General features: G+C 35.3%; 2 non-coding genes across 2 annotated transcripts; both read left to right on the forward strand.

Moving 5' to 3' along the window:
- The first annotated feature begins 5,924 nt into the window (after nt 1-5,924).
- LOC139886917 (small nucleolar RNA R71) lies at nt 5,925-6,031 on the forward strand. The gene has a single exon (XR_011772777.1). It is a non-coding gene; the product is annotated as a small nucleolar RNA R71 (small nucleolar RNA).
- Nucleotides 6,032-20,490: 14,459 nt separating this feature from the next.
- Nucleotides 20,491-20,597, forward strand: LOC139887420 (small nucleolar RNA R71). Its single transcript, XR_011773253.1, has one exon. It is a non-coding gene; the product is annotated as a small nucleolar RNA R71 (small nucleolar RNA).
- The last annotated feature ends 1,390 nt before the right edge of the window (nt 20,598-21,987 follow it).

Genomic DNA, 21,987 nt, shown 5'->3' on the forward strand with positions numbered 1-21,987 from the left:
AAAGTAAATTGCAGTAATTGAAATGACAGTAAATAAAGGTACGATGAAATATGACATAAAAGTATTATGCTTATTTAAACTTCCGTAATCATGATGTTTGACGTTTTGATTTTAATTTATTTATCTGGGTTAATTGTCCTTAATTTGTCATGGATTTATTTGATACCTATCTGGTTTTTGTCCATAATAGTCCATCGGTCACAATTATAAAATGCTCGTCAAATTGACCTTATTCCAGAAGTCAAATATTCCAACTAATTAGGGATTCGAACTGTAACAAGGTTTTAATACTTTGTTTAATGATTACACCAGGTTGTCGACTGCGTGTAATCCTAGGTTTTATTACTTTGTTAACAATTACACCAATTATTCTTGAATGTAATCCACCCCTGTTTCAATGAGATATGAATATTAATTTATCCATTTGATCAGAATGAATAATCAATTACCCAACCCGAATAATTAATTAAATGATCATAACAGATGTCGTATAAACGTCACTAAATAGAACATTCATAATCATTTAATAATGATTAGATTAACTAATTTGAAGATAGGTTCGACAGATTCCAACGAGTTGTCATTCGATTAGACAATACCCCCCATCTATTAATAGTTCATAGTCCAATGTCCACAAGTGTCGGTCTTTTGTCCAAACCCGAATTATGGTACAAAATTCAATAACCCAATCTTAATTTTTAGTCCAACATCACGATTACTTCGGCTTAAATAAGCATAATAATAACTTAGTTACAAGACATTAATTTAAAAAGGAAGAACATAGCTTATAGTGATTATTTATCGCGTAGCGTTACACGGACAGAGTTCCGACTTTAAAACCCGTAAAATATTTCTTACAATCACCCAACTAAACCATAACTTTATTATTAAAATTAACTTAAATTATAATTATAATTATAATTATAAATATATAATTCTTACATAAGGAAAGAAACAAGAGAAAAGGTGTAATCAGTCGAGTAGAATTCGTGGCCTTTTATAGTACTTTTCTGAATCCTGTAGCTTATGCACTCGCATGAGATTTCAGTGTATTTCCCATGCACTCGCATGGGCTCATGCACTCGCATGGGTTTTATGCCTATTTCCCATGCACTCGCATGGACAGGCTGTCCAGTTCATATTGTGTTTAAAACGTGGGCTGCTGTGATTAATTTAATATATAATATAATATATATAATTTATATTAATTATATATATATTATATTATATTCTTGTGCATAGTTGACTTGTAATTTTTGCTCCATTGACTCACGCGTTGATGCTCGGTTTATGTCTCTATTCTGGATTTTCGAACGTCCTTTCGTACGCGTAGATATCTTGTACTTTGCGTTCCGTGGCTCGTACTCTTGTAATTTTTAGACGTTTCTCATCAATAATTCAAACCACTTGGATTGTACTTTGTACTTTTTATATTTTTGGTCATTTGCGTCTTCAAATCGTCATTTTCTTCTTTTGTCTTCGCACTTATTTATTTAAACGAATATTACATAAAAATAGAACAATTGCAACTAAAAGCTTTACATATTGGAAGGATATTGATACTAAATATATGTTCATTTAGAGCACTATCAAATATCCCCACACTTGAACGTTGCTTGTCCTCAAGCAATACAGAACTTGAAATTAAATCACACTTCACTCGAATCATTTTTTTATTCTCACACTTTATACATCAGTGATTTTGATACGGTAGTATAAACAATGATAGTAACGATGTGGTTTACAGTCCCACATGACTTATAAAATTTAGATCCTTAAGGAAATTGGATCTTTATGAAAACATTTGATCTTTTGAAAATTCATTCTAGCTTTTACCCTAGATAAGTTTTCTAGAATAACCCTTCACCGGTGTTTGCAAAATGTTTTTGTGGGTTGCTTGGGTTTCATATTTTATGTTTTTAGCTCAAAACTTGCGATTTTGTGTCACCCACTTGCTAACCTTGTATTAGGAAAGCACACGTCCAGTTTACTTGTCCCGTATATTACCTTTCGGTAAACTACCGTCCGGTTGTAAAGGAAAGCGATGAACAAGCAACTGTTCAGGCAATGTCTAATGACATGCTTTTGATTATGGTCCACATCGTGTCGGATGCAATTACTATCCTTTGTAGGAGTAATATTAAAGATCACCCTATAATTTTTTGGTTTGGCACAAGGTCCTGTCTTCGACCATGCTATGCAACCACCGTTCTTACGGTTGACACCCAATTTGGTTTAGGCGACCTAATGAATTCCAGGTGAATTCCTAGGATTTTACGTTCAATGATAATGAAGGCATTGAAAATGGGTTTTCAGAAAACAAATCGGTTTTAAATTGATCAAAATATTTTCTCGTTCAAACTCGAGTTTAGATATCATTGAATTCCATGAGTTTGTAATTCTCAATCTTTAAAGGCAATCTCAAGGATTGAGTAATATCAGTCTTAAAAGCTAATTTTTGATCTTTAAGGAGATTATCCTTTCTGGGGGTCTGATTCATTAGTCTTATCAAGCTAATTTGTACAGCTCCCTCCCCATTTTACGAGACAGATCCTCTCATGGTTAGGATAAGTCTGACCACTTGGCGACCCTGTTTGATATTGAGGTCCGTGGATTTCCTGCTGATTTTAGAGATGACTTTTTTAGATTTTTCGTCAACCTACAGCTGGTCTGGACGACAACTTCTTGACCTAAATCAAGAAGTGCGTGTCTTTTCCGGAAGACTTTACTTCCTTTTAATGATGGAATTGATTCATCGTGTAGATCCATCTATTCTTTCACCGGTATTACAATAAATCGGGTAAAACTGATTAGTTTAGTCAAAAGCAAAAGTACCTGCAATAATCTGTACCAAATATGTTATATGTGTTTTAAAGAAATTGGTAAATTCTTCCCACACTTAGCTTTTATTTTGTTTCTTTCTTTGCCTTTTTATTCTCTTCTATATGAATTCAAGCATTTTAGGTTGTTTATCCATTTATGTTCTCTCCGAGGTAACAATAATTTCGGCATTAACACCTAGTTTTATCGTTCATAAAAATGTATAAACATGATTTTGAATTCATTTAGTTGAAATTTTCCAAATTTTCACAAAATTTGGCAATTAAAATAAGTGTAAACCCGAGAGAATTTATAATCCTTCCCCACACTTGAGATCATGTAATGCCCTCATTTGCATGAAATCAGACTATAATTATAAATTCATGAGGGTGATTAGTGTAGAAAAGTGATTAATAATACCGAGTTTGCAAACATATTATTTTATATCACGTTTGATATTTTGCGTCTTGTCGTCAAAATTAGTAGCTTTTGCTGAACTTAATGTTAGTCTTTAAAAGTACGCTGTTTTACCATGTTTTGTACATAAGATAAATTACAAACATACATAATATTTTTATTTTATATATATATATATATATATATATATATATATATATATATATATATATATATATTAAAACCTTTATTTATTAAAACAATTTAAATGAATATTTTTTTAAAATTTTGTTTCCTTTTACTTTAGGTAGTTTCGGTATGTTTACCTAGTCCGTCCCTTGACAAAATTTAAAATTTGTCGTTTTTAAAGCGATTGTTTTAAAAGCAAAGATTTTTGAGTTTTTTAATTTTTTTGGTATACTTTAGATCAATAAAATTAAAAATAATGATAACAAAACTTTTCGCCCCGCCCTTGGGTTAAGCAATTTCGGTTCCATGATCTAGTCTTCAACTTACGATGAATTTTTTGAAATCATTTTTTAAACTTAATGAAATAAAGTAATTTTTTGTTTTTAAATTCGCACAAAACTTAAATTTAAAAATGCATATTAATTTCATAAAAAACCTACAAAACAAAAATTCAGATTGGGGGGAGAAAACTAGTTCTTTAGTGTCTGCTAGTGGAAAAGACCAATCGGATTCCATTCTCGGAACTACACGAGAACAGAACAACTAACCCTAGACAGCATTATTTCTTAGAACATTTGAATCTCCCCACACTTAGGTAGCTGTGGTGTCAAATTTGTGATTAACTTCATTGTTAATTTCTTTTGGACCATAATCAACTTGCATATCTGTGACTTTTGATTTAAGCCATTGGTCGGATTCCTGTGTAATATCCACAAATTCAACTAGTTTTGCCTTTTCTTTAGGCGATAGATTGGATACTAACCGGTTACATAACTTAAAGTTCCCCTTGGTTCTAGCATCGCGAATCTGTTTAATAAGTTTCTTCATTGAACTATTAATAACGGGGTCATTTAATTTCGTATCAACAACGGGTTTCTTTGTTATCAGGTCATCATTAGGTGTTACTTCATTTTACCCACACTTAGGTGTTTTATTATTGTTAAGCACTACCGTTGGAGTTGGCAAAACAATATGCTTCTCATCGATCATTTTTATCGGTTCAACGGTTTTGGTTGGTGGAGATTTAGACTTTCGAATCACAAAGGTGACCGATTTTTCACCATCACTAAGTGTCATTCTACCTTTTCTTACATCAAATAACGCCCCGGTGGACGCTAAGAATGGTCGACCTAAAATTAGAGGAACATTTGAGTCCTCTTCTATGTCAATGACAATAAATTCGACTAAAAAGGTTAAATTACCCACTTGAACGGGTAGGTTGTCACCAATTCCAACTGGGTGCCTAATAATTTGATCAAAGAGTTGAACACTCATCTCTGTTGGACTTAACTCAGCTACTCCTAATCTCTTATATAATGAAAGAGGCATAACACTCACACTCGCACCTAAATCTGCTAGTGCATCATACATGACACAATCACTAAGTAGACAAGGAACAATAAATTTACCCGGATCACCCACCCTGGGTGAGGTTTCGGTGGAACTATCTTTACTGGGTTTATATTTTTTGTTCTTGTACTTTCTTATTCTTTTTCTTCTTTCCAGAGGTATCACAAACTTTATTACCTATTACTTACTCATACTCAACTCCTTTTCTTAGAAACGGGATGGGTGGTTTGTATGGTGCCACCACTGGCTTTACATACTCGGGTGGTGGTGGTGTTGTAACTTCTTCATTGTTACTCACATCAAAAACCTTCCCATCTTCTGATGCTGGTTTTTTAGAATTTGTTGAAACCATATTAACATTCTCATTCCGAGGATTTACTTCAGTATCACTCGGTAGCTTTCCACGTTCCTTCTTACTTATTAAGCTAGCAAGAGTACCTATGTGTTTTTCTAGATTCAAAATGGAAGCTTGTTGAGTTCTTAATGATTGATCAAACCTCTCATTCATTTGGGTTTGAGATGTTATAAATTGTGTTTGAGATTCCATTAGCTTTGCCATCATTTCTTCTAGATTTGGCTTTTTCTCTTCGGTTTGTTGTGGTGGTTTATACAAGCTAGGTCTTTGTTGATTGAAAGTGTTGTTTTGAGTTGGTTGGTTATTCGGACCTTGTTGGTTGTACGAGTTATTGTTGAGTCCATTTGGATTGTAAAGAATGTTTTGATTTCGATTAAAGTTTGGCCTTGGCGGTTGATAATTATTTTGATAATTATTTCCCGGCCTTTGGTTCATGTAGGAAACATTCTCTCGTTGTTCCATCATTTGTTCAACATGACAATCTTTCGTTAAGTGTGATCCACCGCGTTGCTCACAACTGATTCGTATTGCGTGAATATCTTTAGTCATCTTTTCCATTCGTCTCTCGAAAGCATCTATTTTTGTGGAAACGGAATCAAAGTCATGGATAGAATCGGCTCTAGCCACTTTAGATGAACGAAAAATATCTTTTTCCTGGTACCACTCATGTGAGTGGGAAGCAGTGTTATCAATAATTTAGTAAGCTTCAGTTGTGGTTTTCTTCATAATGGAACCACCAGCTGCTATATCGATGTCTTTTCGTGTGGTAATGTCACATCCTTGATAGAATATTTGTACTATTTGATAAGTATCTAAACCATGTTGAGGACATCTTTTTAACAACTTTCCAAATATTGTCCATGCCTCATATAATGTTTCATTTGGCTTTTGTGTGAACGTAACAATTTCTCCTTGAAGTTTCACGGCTTTAGATGCCGAAAAGAATCTTTTAAGAAATTTTTCAACTAAGACATCACATGTGTCAATCGCCCCTTTAGGTAATGATTCTAACCAATCTTTGCCTTCTCCCTTTAAAGTCCAGGGAAACAACATGAGGTAGATCTGTTCATCCTCAACTTCTCTGATTTTGAATAGAGTACATATCCTATTAAAGGTTCGGAGATGTTCGTTTGGATCTTCTTTTGGCGTACCACTATATTGGCATTGATTAGTTACCATGTGTAGGATTTGTCCTTTCATTTCATAATCTGGCGCATTAATATCTGGCTTAATAATGGCGTGACCTTGGCCCGTGCGTGTGGCTCTCATTCGGTCTTCCATACTTAGAGGTTCCGTTATTTCCATATTTAAAATTGTTGAATCTGAATCACTAGAGGATTCTGATTTAATGGTTTCTTCCTCGAAAATCTCCGATTGAATGATTTGTGGTTCAGGAGGAATGATTAGTGGTTCAGGATCTCTGAATTGTCCGTGAATATCCTCCGGATTCTCAATTGTGAGGTCGGGTTCAAAAAATGGATTATCAGAAATTTGAATTGGATTATTTGGTCGACTAGATGACGATTCTAAAGAAAAATCAACGGCGACAATGTTGGCTAGATGTCTTGATCGAGTTACAGGTGGTGAACGTATGAAAGGAGGTGAACGTTTTGCTCGGTGCATTCACTGAATATCCTATTAGTTATAAATGATAAAAATTATATAAGCTATCAAATTAATAGACTTTTCTGATTTTGCCCACGTTTCGAATAGCCAATAGATGCAGCAGGTAGCCAGGACCCTTTAAATCGGAAGCCCCAACTCGCCACTAACAAATCCAACTATTACTACGAACCAGAAAATTTTGGATGTCTTTCAATTTAACCGCTTAAAATAATTTTTTTTCGTCGAAGTTTTGAAGATAAAATCTATGTCCTAAAAACTAGAGCTTAGAAATGAGAAAGAAAAAGCGCGTCGAAAAATAAGAATTGAAAAACAAATGTCGAAAAAAATAAAAAGTCGAAAAACAATAATAAGAAAGTAGAGCGTCGAAACTTAAAAGTCTAAAAACTAAATATTAAAACTTGCGTCTAAAGGTATTAAAGCTTAAAAGGAATTCTAAATCAAAAACGGCAATTACTTAAAAGGCACTAAAATTTATTTAAAACTAAAGCGATAAGCGACATCATAAGATTCTAAAGCGCCTAAATCTTAATATAAAGAAAAAGCACTTAAGGGAATTTACGGCAAAGCCTAAAAACTAGAAATATAAAAATAACTACGGCAAAATACTAAACTTAAAACTAATTACGAACGATAAATATACAATTTAGGAATTAAACGATTAAAATATACAATTTATAAAAAGATATAAAAAGTGACAAAATTACTTATTTTTATAAAATTATTATTTTTATATTATTTTTTTATAAAAGTATTAATTTATATATTAATAAAACTAATTAAAACTTAAAAATATAAAATTAATTTAAAACTAAAACTAATTATTATTAAATTAAACCCTAACTATAAATAATTAATAATAATAATAATTTAAAACCTAACCCTAATCCATACGGCTAAGGTATCAGACCTGTCACCTCACCTCATGTGATCGCATGAGGTTGAGGTTAAACAACCATGCGGTCGCATGGCTTGCAATTCCAGAAGTGATTGGGCTTTAATCTGGGTTCGCCCCAATTTTTAAAAAAAAATATAATATATATATATATATATATATATATATATATATATATATATATATATATATATATATATATATATATATATATATATATATATATATATATATATATTTTGATTTATATAAAATATTTATATAATAAAAAAACTTATATTTAAAAAAAAATAGAAATAATCTATAATTTTATATATTTAAAAAAAACTCTTTTATATATATATATATATATATATATATATATATATATATATATATATATATATATATATATATATATATATATATATGTATATATATATATATATATATATGTATATATATATATATATATATATATATTTATATATATATATATATTTATATATATATATATATTTATATATAATGTTTTATATATATTTTATTAATTATATTTTTACAAATAAAAAATATAACATTTCGCCGAGTCCCCGGCAGCGGCGCCAAAAACTTGATGTTATGCGAGGTGTATACGAAATATTTATATTTTTATTACGAAATACGATACAATTTACATAAGTTTTATTTATTTATATAGATGGGATATACTTAAGCCTTACTACAACACTATAGGCAGCGTACCTAAGCGTAGAGTAGTGTAGTTTTTAGTAAGTCCGGTTCGTTCCACAGGGAGACGGCTTATTGCGTACACTATATTTTTAAACAATTATATTTGTATATATATATATATATATATATATATATATATATATATATATATATATAGTAGTATTATTATTATTATAAAAGGGGGGTTTTTACCGTTTAATGACCGGTTGGCCGATTTTATATTTTAAACGTAAAGATAAATGATGATAATATAAATGACAGAATTTAAATTGCGATAAAGTAAATTGCAGTAATTGAAATGACAGTAAATAAAGGTACGATGAAATATGAAATAAAAGTATTATGCTTATTTAAACTTCCGTAATCATGATGTTTGACGTTTTGATTTTAATTTATTTATCTCGGTTAATTGTCCTTTGTCCTGGATTTATTTGATACCTATCTGGTTTTTGTCCATAATAGTCCATCGGTCATAATTATAAAATGCTCGTCAAATTAACCTTATTCCCGAAGTCAAATATTCCAACTAATTAGGGATTCGAACTGTAACAAGGTTTTAATACTTTGTTTAATGATTACACCAGGTTATCGACTGCGTGTAATCCAAGGTTTTATTACTTTGTTAACAATTACACCAATTATCCTTGAATGTAATCCACCCCTGTGTTAATGAGATATGAATATTAATTTATCCACTTGATCAGAATGAATAATCAATTACCCAACCCGAATAATTAATTAAATGATCGTAACAGATGTCGTATAAACGTCACTAAATAGAACATTCATAATCATTTAATAATGAATAGATTAACTAATTTGAAGATAGGTTCGACAGATTCCAACGAGTCATCATTCGATTAGACAATACCCCCCATCTATTAATAGTTCATAGTCCAATGTCTACAAGTGTCGGTCTTTTGTCCAAACCCGAATTATGGTACAAAATTCAATAACCCAATCTTAATTTTTAGTCCAACATCACGATTACTTCGGCTTAAATAAGCATAATAATAACTTAGTTACGAGACATTAATTTAAAAAGGAAGAACATAGCTTACAGTGATTATTTATCGCGTAGCGTTACACGAACAGAGTTCCGAATTTAAAACTCGTAAAATATTTCTTACAATAACCTAACTAAACCATAACTTTATTATTAAAATTAACTTAAATTAAAATTATAATTATAATTATAAATATATAATTCTTACATAAGGAAAGAAAGAGGAGAAAATGTGTAATCAGTCGAGCAGAATTCGTGGCCTTTTATAGTACTTTCCTGAATCCTGTAGCTCATGCACTCGCTTGAGATTTCAGTGTATTTCCCATGCACTCGCATGGGTTTTATGCCTATTTTCCATGCACTCGTATGGAGAGGCTGTCCAGCTCAGATTGTGTTTAAAACGTGGGCTGCTGTGATTAATTTAATATATAATATAATATATATAATTTATATTAATTATATATATATTATATTATATTCTTGTGCATAGTTGACTTGTAATTTTCACTCCGTTGACTCGCGCGTTGATGCTCGGTTTATGTCTCATTTCCGGATTTTCGAACGTCCTTTCGCACGCGTAGATATCTTGTACTTTGCGTTCCGCGGCTCGTACTCTTGTAATTTTTAGACGTTTCTCATCAATAATTCGAACCACTTGGATTGTACTTTGTACTTTTTAGCTTTTTGGTCATTTGCGTCTTCAAATCGTCATTTTTTTCTTTTGTCTTCGCACTTATTTATTTAAACGAATATTACATAAAAATAGAACAATTGCAACTAAAAGCTTTACATATTGGAAGGATATTGATACTAAATATATGTTCATTTAGAGCACTATCAAGCGTACATACCGAAACTACCGCAAGAACTCAGCGAAATTCATGACACTTTTCACGTTTCTAACTTGAAGAAATGCTTATCGCACGAAAGTCTAGTGATTCCTTTAGATAAAATACAAGTTGATCCTAAGCTTCATTTTGTGGAAGAACCCATTGAGATCATGGACCGTAAGGTCAAACGCTTAAAGCAGAGCAACATACCGATTGTTAAAGTTCGGAGGAACGCACGCAGCGGACCAGAATTCACGTAGGAACGTGAAGGCCAAATGAAACAAAAGTATCCGCAATTGATTTAGGATGAAACATCTCCAGCCGACATGCACTAAATTTCTGGATGAAATTTCATTAACGGGGGAATAATGTAACAACCCTGCTACTTCCGTTAAGCTTCGTTAACTGCCCGTTGAGTTATTTAACGGAACTTACTTGAATTTTGTGTATTTAAACTAATTAAATGCATACTTGAGTTTATGAAGAACTACTAAGCTTAATATATGATTATATTAGCCGAAAAACCTATTTCATGTTTTGAAATACTGAGGAAACGGTACGGTTTTGAAAACTGCAACAGAGGTCCCATGAGACTGCGAAACGTTCGATTTTTGATAAAATAATTATTTTTAATAATTATTAACTTTAAGAAAAACATATTTAATTTATTATATATAAACTTGGTGGGATGCGTTTTAACGACCGGTTAACGTATCGGGAATTCAGTTTCAGTTAACAGTAACTAGAAACGAACCACACTTAGTGTACTAGCAAGCCAAAACATAATATAATTCACTTTAATAATTATTATATATAATTATTATTTTTTAAAAATACTTCCAATTTATTGGAATTTTTATAAGATTAAAAACGCGAGAAATTAACGTTTAACTTTCCAGTTTGCGTTTTCGGCTAACGACACCTAACGGGCTACACAAGGAATGCATCAACAGGTCAAGACAAGCCCATGGACTCCCTCTTGGACCCTTATGGCCTAAATCCACCTAACCCCCATCATTTGGTCTTGTTTTTAGTCAATGTTTAATTGCTTGCTAGTTAGGCCCTAATCTAAATCAAGTAAGTAAATAAAACACTACAATTAGCTCCCACAACCTAATTAGGTCGACTTTTTGCTCCTCTCTCTCCCTTTGCAACCGTCGACATCCATCACCATTAGAACCACCATCAAATGACAAAATTAGCCAAAGTCTTCAACATAAACGTTGTTCCTTTGATCGTTCTACACGCGCTAGTACCAATTAATTATGTTTTTGAGGTATAAATCACTAACCCTAAATCTTTATAGATCTGTTTTATGCAATTACATAGTGTATATGTGTCTAGTGCTAAATTGATTTTGTTATTACTCGTTGTTAGTCGTTCTTTTGCGCGATTGATTTGTTTTGTTGTAATCACGAATTTAATTGCTATGAATATGATTAAATGAGTTTATGTACTGATCTTATAATGTATCTAGATGGATAGATCTCTAAAAATTAATAAATTTGGACTTTGGATTTGCATGATTTCGTTACCGAATGCATTAGTTATGATCAATTGAAGTTTGTGCTTGGGTTTTGCATGCTATACAAATTTTCTGGAATTTATCCATTATGAATTAGCCATTGGAATGCTAACGAATGAATTCCTTGTTAAAAATCACTCAAGTTAGACTTAAGAATCATGTAATTTGGTTATGTATTGCTCGCGATGTTATTAAACGAAGATTGGTAACTTGTATTGAGCTGAAATTGTTTTCATATGCACGCGAAATGACCTCATGTGAACTATGAATTGATTGAGACCTTGATCTTATATAATATGGTTATTTAGATGTTCCTAAGAATATTACATTTGAATTATAGCTTCTGAAAATGTGGTTTGCTATGTGTTGTACGCCTCTCCAAATGACATGTCTGAATGCTATCCAAAAACTGAGGGTCTGTCTTTAATGAATAAATTGTACAAAATGGCTACATGAAAGTCTTTGGTTATTTATCACTGAAAATTTGGAGTGTCTAGAGTCATTTTCAATTGGCCGGTTGTTAAAAGCTATTTTTATTATTAAATGAGAATTTTTCTAAAACTGTTGCGCGTGCTGAAACTGATGTAGTAAACCTTAACTGAACCTTTTCTGAAACCCGACTTGTAGACTTCGTATGAGGTCCTGGATAGGCTTTTTGGAAATGTTTATGAGTGTACTTGTGATCTGGAGTTTTCCATATTACCATGACTTATGTGCTATGAATTATACTCGTTGTTTGCATGTTGTGCGTAAATTCAATGCTAAATGATAAAGTGTGAACGTGTACTTTACAAACTGTGAGCTAAAACATGTTAGTTAACTTAGGATTGACATGTTGACTAAGATTGCATGACCTACTGATATGGTTGAATTTAGTTGACCACTTTGACCGAGTTGACTTTTAGTTTGACTTTGGTTGACTTTTGTTGACTTGCTTGGACTAGTTGACTTTTGCTTACATGATTGAGTCACTCTGAGCACTAGGACTATGTGTACACTATGGGTTAACATAGTGTGACCTACGTATTTACTTAAGGTAACTTATTTGACTAGGTTGCATTTTACGGTCGTGATCGTCCGACTACCGTACCATTTTACTAAGAAATTTTACTGTGCTTTGCTAAGGTGAGTCTACAGTCCCATTTTCACTACTGTTTTTGGGATGAGATACATGCTCCTTTCGAAACTGTTTCTTAAACTATACTTCAACTGTTTTACATATTAGGCACGAGTAACTAAACGAATATACATATGAGTTCAGATCAACAATCCCTTAGGTTGATTATATTAATTACTTTACGTAAGCTCTACTTATAGGGATGGTACCGTTAGGTTTGACAAACCTCGCCCCAACGTATGGGGTGATTATTCTGTTGTAACTTGTACACCTGATCAGTGTATGCTTAAAAAGGGTAAAAGGAAGATGTGTAGCGAATCAGCTATCCACAGGTTAAAGCCTTATAATCAAGTGCTCATGATAATGTATAACTTTTACGAAGCTTTCAAAGAAATCTCGGGGCCTAACTTACGATGAATGATACTTAAACTTGATGTTTAGGAACTAGAAACTAGACATGGTAATGTCTACAAGAATTTGAAACAAAACCTTTTTGATGTCACACACAGTTGAAACTTGACATCATTGATGACAAATAGTTTAACACTTGACATTTGCTGTATGCAAACTTTTGACATTAAACCTTGGTGGTTTAAACTTATAAATGTTTACTGATTTCTAAATACGGATTTTCGGATACCGATTACTGATAAACGATTTTGAGAACTGATTTTCGACAAATGATTTATGGAAACTATTTTATGAAACATACGATGAACTATTTACTTAAATCTGTAGATCACTCAACTTTATGTTGACCCGTTTTGCATGTTTTATCTCAGATATTAATTGCTTCCGCTGTAGAACATTGTTGTTACATAGAAGTCAAGCCAAGCACTGGGACCAGAGTTAATAGTCCGTTAATGGATTTTGACGAGGTGTTATAATTGGTAACAGAGCTTTGGCTATAGGGAACTAGGATGCATTAGTGTGTCTAACCGTAAGACGCATTAGTGGGTCTATTCTATAGCCGTGTACTTAGAATGACTATTATACGCTATGATTACTGATATGGCCGAAACGGACGATTTTTATTTGCGCGGTATCGTCGAGCCGCGGCTCGCCAGGATCAGCCACTCGTGGGAGAAGGTACTGTTTTAAATTTATATTTAGCGGGGCCAAAATCTAACTACTCCTTATAAGTAAGAGAAGTATGACCTAGAGTCGTATTTTTGAGATATCAGTAGAATCAAACCAATATTTAAGCCTAAGATAGTTAGGGAGTAGTGGTTATTTATTTTAGGATTTTCTAATTTATAAGACAGATAAAGTAAATGCGATAAAATTCGTAATTCATATAAGATTAAACTGAGTGCATACTATGAATTCATCAGTTATTCTGTCGAGATTATGGAGTGCTGGCTCATGAATAGGCAGAGGCCTTGTATTCATTACACTGGTCCTATACGCCCCTGTCATAAGACATGTCACTGGGTACTGCGTTAGGCTTGAAGATTCTGAATAGACAGCAATGTCCCTTACCCCCGACGCCCGTGCAGTCTGACTACAGGCATACACGTTCAGACGGCTAATCCAATTGAGTGACTCGGTTGGGTGCCGTATTAACATTCCAAAATGGTCTAAACTTTCTTAAGCATAATAGAATACATGGTTTACCATATTCGACAGACATGATGTGTTTCAATACTTTCGTTAATGATTGGTAAAAGGTAGTTAGGCCCTTAAAAAGAGTTTAACCATAAAGAACACCATGGCCAAGTCAAGATGACTTCCATGAACACGTTAGGTTATCTTAACGGTCCAATCCTTTAAGTGTCTAAACAAACAGCTCCTTAATTAACTAAGAATCCCTCAAGCAGGGTGCAATGCTTGAGACCGCGTTATGGTACAGTGTACTGGTCAACACTAACCGGGTTCCATGGCCTTACTTAGCAAAGGCACAGTTTACAACAACCGCTGTGCTTCAGCGTGCATGTACGAAGTTTATATGCTTGGTGACTACACTAGCATGGTCTGGGACCGAAAATGTACTAAGGGTCTAGTCAGATGTTTCACTACGAAAGAGTCCTCAGTCAGAATCCAAAGCTTGATAGACTTACTACAACCGGTGTGCCTCAGTCGATCTTATGTTGTATCCGATAGACTTCTCTTACCAAGGGGTGACACAGATAGTGTACTCTGAATCAGGGTTCGCGAATTCCCAATAACATAGCCTATAACTACCTTCTATTAGTTGGAAAAGCGATTGAGTTTAAAGCATAATCGGAGAGCATTTCAACAGCATACACAAACCATAATATTATTTCGGCATTATTACTGCTTACATCATAGCATACACTAAAGATAACTACTCGCTAATCATGGCAACAATATCATAAAACATTATATAAGATAAAGGATAGAAGTACCAGTAGATTAAACGGGTTCTGAATACAAAAGTGACAACTTCAAGACTCCAGACCGCTCCTAATACAATCTTCAGCATTCTTCTCCGGGTACTAGGTTTCCCGCACGGAGTCGAAGGCCTTGAGAGTATGATTAATATTATACAAGAGAGAGAAAGAAGTGAATTGAAGTGTGTGTTGGAATGAATGACAAAGACCCTTTAAATAAATAAGAAATTTGCCTGCAAACGGCTGGCAAGCCGTTTGGCAGGCCGTTTGGCAAGCCGTTTGCCAGGAAAGCCGTTTCTGGGGCCATTTGCTGGACCATTTGGCAGGCCATTTGCCATATGGCAAGCCATTTGGCAGGCCATTTTTGTGCCTGGTCAGCCCTGATTCACTGGATCGTAACTTGATTTCTTGTCTTTCACCGTTTTCACTCTAGAATCTTCGTTTTAGCTCCGATTCTCTTGATACTTTTTGCACTGTCTTCGTAATTACTTGTTCTTCAATTCTAACCGACGAAGTGGGTATTTTGCCGACAAAGTTCGAATCTTTCTTGTTTTTGGGCCTTAATACCGGGGTGAAAACGTGACTTTTTAGCCGATATCAAATATCCCACAATTAGACTTTGCTTGTCCTCAAGCAAACTCTTATTTCCTTAAGAATCTTTTCGACATTTCTTTTCTAATAGCCTAAGCGGTTTGCTTTTTTTATAAGGGTAGAAAGTTAAGGTGAGTTATCTATGTTAGGATTGAAATTATCTCTGCAAGCATGCGAGGAGGTTACATGACATAGGCTAGCTTTCACGGGTCACTCAAATCACTCTAGTGTTTAGGGGTCCCTATAGATCTAAGAAATAAATTCACTCATAGCCAGTCATGTTGCACTCACGGTCATAGGCTTGATAAAAACTCAAATCCTTGCTGCTAATGTGAGAACGGTAGTAATCTCAGCTTTATGGGTCATTTGCTAATGATGAAAAAGGAATTTTGGGGTGGTAGTAAAGTTGTTTTTGAGGGATGAGATAAAAGGGTAATGTAGTCTTTATACAGACTTTTATTCGGATAGATAGGAGTGCTGAAATATTTTGAGAAGCACTTTTGAACTTTTCTTCATTTGATAATTATTTGCGGTCGAGTTCTCTTCGGCATTTCTCTTTAAGTTCTGCTCTTTTTTTTTTTCAGAACTTGGAATAATTTTTTTTTTTTGGAGACTTCATCTTGAGAAACTTTTTGCCGGTAAACTTTTTTCAAGACCTTTGTCATGATACTTGAGAGGTTTATAACATCGGGTTTTCGGAAGGAATCTCGTTTTCTGGATTTTTCGAGTAAATAGTAAAGGTGATGTGGATGTGGTGGTGGAGTAGAAGTAGTGGAGGTGCGAAAGGCTTGTTTTTGATAAATGGCTAGCTCTTTTGATTACAACCGAATCACATTTTGTTACTTGGAGATGTAGATCTAAAGCAAGTTCTGATTCTGAGCACAGACATCGGCACTCTCAACGAAAAATAGTGAAGCATTAAAAATGAATGCTGGTCTTATTTGAGGTGCCTCGCCATAATCAATTTAAGTCGATAATGCCTTAGTCATGCAATGCTCTATTAGAGATTTCAATCTAACAAGGTTTTCACCTTACTTACGCCTTATTTTTATTGACAAACGTTTAAGGTTTTCAAAAATACTCTTTCGAAAAGGGTTTCTTTTGCAAAAATTTTGAAATTTGGCTTAAGGACTTGGAATCTTCGTAATGGGTTATTTTAATATAGCATAAAAAGATTATACCAACATCCCACACTTAGACGAACATTGTCCTCAATGTTCCTAGTGTATCCCACTGTTAGGAGTTTTAGTTGAAGATTTGGGAGTATTTGTCTTGTGCTTTAATTGGGTGTTATCCCACACTTAGTGATAAACTAGGATGAGGCATAGTTTGAATCTTAAGCTAGTAGCGAAAAGAAAGAAATGCCCCTAGCAGATGCGGCTGACTTCCTTGTGTCTTTATCGGCTCACTTGTCATCCTTTATTCTTCTACTCTACTTTATTGCACGGGTTGCCTCCCGAGAAGCGCTTTTGTTTAAGGTCGTTGGCTCGACCGTAGTGATGCTTTAAAAAGCAAACATTCCTTACTGATGGTTGTGATCTTGATCTTTTCGAGGGTATGTAAGTCTTGGCGGATAAATCCTGAGAAAGTGTCGGACCAATAGTGGAAGAAGATCCGGTACTTCTCTTGAAGATCTTCTAAAAGATAAGTAGTGCGCAGTTTCGGCTCTTGATAAGTCTTGAAGTCCGATGAGAATATAATCCACGGCTCTGCTAGTTGACCCATGAATGTCAATCATAGAAGCAGTGCTGGTGGTGATTGTTTCTCTAATGGGATGCTCATTTCGGAGGTCTTCAAACAATGTCAAAAACTGTATCTTTAGAATTTCGAAGTCTTCGGAACGGTGATCTCCACAGTAGGAGTCTGTAGCTTTGCACAGATTAGTCAAGAGATGAAGCTAAAAAGAAGTGAACAGCAATCCTGATCCGAGTATTAATTTCACCATCTTTGAGTATATCTCCCGACATCCAGCTTTAAATGTGAAACTAGGATCTATGGATTCGTGAAAGATACGTGATATCTTCTTCGTAACATAGGTGGCAATGTTGACTCGATCCGGTTCAAGATGGGAGAACGGATTGTTTCGCCTTGCTTCTTCCGTAACAGCGTCTCGTAACTCTTTGATAATCAGATCAGCATGGTGATCAATTGTTACGTAAATCACTAGTCTGTCTGGCGTGCTTTTGAAATTATCTCTTTCCAAGAGAGCGAAAAAGCTGTGAATATCCTCGACCATTTGCAAATCGGAGTGATAAGTCGGGCGTCCGGTGCAAAGATCCCTGTGCTTCCGGATGAGAGTCAGTAGTGCTCGTTGGTTTCGTGAGAACGGAAGTGCAGATCCGGCTAAGGCATTATAAACCCTATAGTAAATGATCTTCTGATCTCGACAGAATCTTGTCTCGAGAATAGTGCGAACCACTGAATTGTGCTCTCGTTTCCTTTCTTCGTGATAGATATGATCGTGAAGAGAATTGATAAAGTCTTGAATGCGTTCTTCTAGGATTTCAACATCATTGTCTTCTCTTCGGAGATAGTGGTGGTGTTCTTCTCGGATAGCCATGATTCGTTCTGTTATGCGTAGCGAAAAATCAATGGTTGATTTTCGGATGGCTTCGAGAATGTCTTCAAATTCATCGGTATCACTGATGAAGGTTATCATGTCTGCGTGTGTGGATATAACCGGAATCCGATCTGAAGAAGAGTCCGGCTCCCCTTGATCTGGTTCGGTTGGAGAGTGTGAGTTTTTCAGAATGTCTTCATGTTGCTCTACCTCGTCATCATCGGTGTATTGTTCTTCTGAGGATGAACGGGTTTCTTCAGTATTCTGATTCTCCACTTTGACACTTGCAAGATCAATTTCTATATCCTTAACCTCAGCCTTGTCGGTCTTCTTTTTGAAGCGAATGATTAAACTGTGATCTTCCGTCTCAAGCCTCATTATTTCTTCATGACACTCAATGCTTGGAGCGGGTATTGTTGCAGTTTCTTTTACGTCTTCCATTTCCTCTTCCTCTTCAGATTCCTCTTCTTCCTATATTTCTTCACTGGGATCCTCTTCTTCCATTTCTGGGTCGTCTACAGACTGTGATTCGACACCCATCTCGATATCATCGGTTGGTGGTGAAGACTCGTCATCTGAAGTGATCCGTCTGGTGGAAATAGCAAACATCTCTGCCTGTCTAGAAAGATTGGTTGGTCGGTCAATTTTGAAGGTAACGCTCTCCCCATGTGATCGTAAGATCAAGGTTTGATTGTACACATTAATGACAGTCCTAGACGTATTCATGAAAGGTCTTCCTAGCACTACTGGTGTGTGTAGGTCTTCCTTAATATCCATTACTACAAAATCCGTAGGATACAAGAATTTGTTGACTTTCACCAAGACATTCTCAACTATGCCCTTAGGATATCGAATTATGTGATCGGCAAGTTGGATTGTCATTTTGGTTGGTGACAAGTCTCCTAACTCTAATCTCTTGTAGAGAGAGTAGGGGATTAGGTTAATACTTGCTCCTAAATTTACTAGCGCATGAATGGTTCCAGATTGGTAGATTGAACACGGGAAAACGAATCGGCCCGTATCTCCTAGCTTTGGTGGTAGAGAGTTCCTGAGTAATGCAGAGCATTCTTCACTCAGTGGAATTTTGTTAGAGTCTGGTATCCTCTCCTTTGTAGAAAGAAGACTTCGGATGTATCTCTTCTGGTTGGGAACTTTAGACATAATGTCCAAGAATCTTCCATCAAGTTTGAAGGAATCAAGCTTGTATGGTTCTTCTTGTAGCCTTCCAGGATAAGGTACGCGAACTGGAGTTTCAGGGGTTAGCTTCTGAGTATATGTCGATTTGTTCTTGAGCCTGGCTGACCTTCTCCGCGGTTCTTCCTCTGAGATTACGGAATCCATTTGCTTTACTTCTTCTATGTGGGGATTTTGGATAGTATTACTTGGCAATCTTCCCTGCGGTCGGGTTTCAAGGTGTTGTGATAACTGTTCGAGCTGCGTTTCTAAACTTTTGAGCAGAGCCAATTGATTTCTCATTAATATCTCCGTCTAATCTTGTCTGGCTGCAGTTCTCTGATTTAGCTGTTGTTGTCCTTGAATGAACTGAGTCAACTGATCATCAGCTCCGAGAGTGGGATTAGTTGCTTTTGTAATCTGGGTGGTAGGGGAATTTTCCTCAACTGGGGGACCAGTGAGTGGAAGTGGTTGATCGTAGGTCAATTGAGATTATTGGGCTGGATAAGGTGGATAGCGATAGTGGAAAGGTTGATTGCTTCGCTGAAATTGATTAACCCTAGGTGGTTGATTGAATCCGGGATTTGGTGGACGAGCTAGGTATTGGACGTAACAGACTGAACCGTCAAGGTTTTCGTACTCAACTTGATATTCTTAAGTAGGTTGCGGGTTGGTACAATTAACACAAGCCTGAGCTTGGTTAACCTACTGCGGCTGCGTCTTTCAATTCTCCGAGTTGTTTAGCAAGAGATTCCATCTTGTTCATGAGGGATTTGATGGCCTCCGTTTGATTGTTAAGTGCAGAGAGTGGGGCAGATGATGAAGTTGTTTCACCACTGTTCCAGGCATGATGATGCATTGTCAGGTTCTCGAGCAATTCCCATGCTTCTTCTGCGGTTTGGTTCATCAGATTCCCTTGAGCTGCTGCATCGATTGTCGTCCTTTGATTTACCATAAGACCATTGTAGAAGGTATAGATTTAGGTTGACTGTTCTAGCTGGTGATTAGGGCATTTCTTTAGCAGGGCTTTGAATCGCTCCCATGCAGTGTAAAGAGATTCATCGTAACTTTGTTTGAAGTTAATGATGTCATTCTTCAGCTTGGTTTGTTTAGAAGGAGGGAAATATTTGGTTAGGAATTTAGTAGCCATCTCCGTCCATGACGTGATGGAATCTTTTTCCAGTCCTTCAAACCAAGTTTGAGCATGATGAGTGAGAGAATAGGGGAACAAGTATAGCCGGACTATATCTTGTCCTATCCCTGGCTGTTTGTAGGAGTTCAAAAGAGATATGAATTTATCAAGGTGAGAATTAGGATCGTCATTCGGTAATCCATGAAACTGAAAGCTATTCTGAATGAGCTGGATGATGTGATGTTTTAACTCAAATGAGTGTCCTTGAATCTCTGGAAATCTGATCGGTCCTCCTCGACCTTCAATCGAGGGTTTGGTATTTTCTACTAAAGTAAAGCGTAACACCATTCGATTTCTGATTCGTGCTTCCTTGCATGCTTTAGAGATTATTGTGTCTGGATCAGGTACGAATAACAACGGCCCTGGTCTAGATCGGGTTTAGGTCATACACTGGGTATGCCTTTTTGTTTTTAATTTTTCGCAAGTAAAGTAATAAGCTAATTTAATTCTATTGTAATCTAGTCTAGGGTAATCTAATTCTAAGGTAATCTAATTTAATCTAATTTTAATCTAAGGTAATCGAAGGTAGTCTAAAGTAATCTAATTTAAGGTAATTAACTAACTATCCTATGGTTGAATATGTTTTTTTGGTTCTGGCTACTGTTTCCCTGGTATTTCGGTAACAGAGCTTCGCATGAACTATTCAACGAACCAAGTGGCTAGGCTGACTACGAAGAGGCATGATCCTTTTGGTCCCAATATAATTGGCGACTGTTCAGAAAATTCAACAACCAAGTTCGTGTATAATTGTCTTTCTTAGACACCACTAAATGCTTGTGAATAAGTTTGATAGAGAGCAGTATTGCCTGATACCAGTTCCCCGGTAGCGGCACCAAAAACTAGGTATTTCTCCGTGATATGACCGAAACGGACGGTTTTTATTTGCGCGATGTCGATCGGGCAGCGGCTCGCCAGGACCAGCTACTCGTGGGAGAAGGTACTGTTTTAAATTTATATTTAGCGGGGCCTAAATCTTACTACTCCTTATAAGTAAGGGAAGTATGACCTAGAGTCGTATTTTTGAGATATCAGTAGAATCGAACCTATATTTAAGCCTAAGATAGTTAAGGAGTAGTGGTTATTTATTTTGGGATTTTCTAATTTATAAGACAGATAAAGTAAATGCGATAAAATTCATAATTCAGATAAGGTTAAAGTGAGTGCATACTATGACTTCATCAGTTATTCTGCCGAGATTATGGAATGCTGGCTCATGAATAGGCAGAGGCCTTGTATTCATTACACTGGTCCTAAACGCCCCTGTCATAAGACATGTTACTGGGTACTGCGTTAGGCTTGA

The sequence above is a fragment of the Rutidosis leptorrhynchoides genome, chromosome 1 (genome assembly GCF_046630445.1).
Source record: "Rutidosis leptorrhynchoides isolate AG116_Rl617_1_P2 chromosome 1, CSIRO_AGI_Rlap_v1, whole genome shotgun sequence".
NCBI lineage: Eukaryota > Viridiplantae > Streptophyta > Magnoliopsida > Asterales > Asteraceae > Rutidosis > Rutidosis leptorrhynchoides.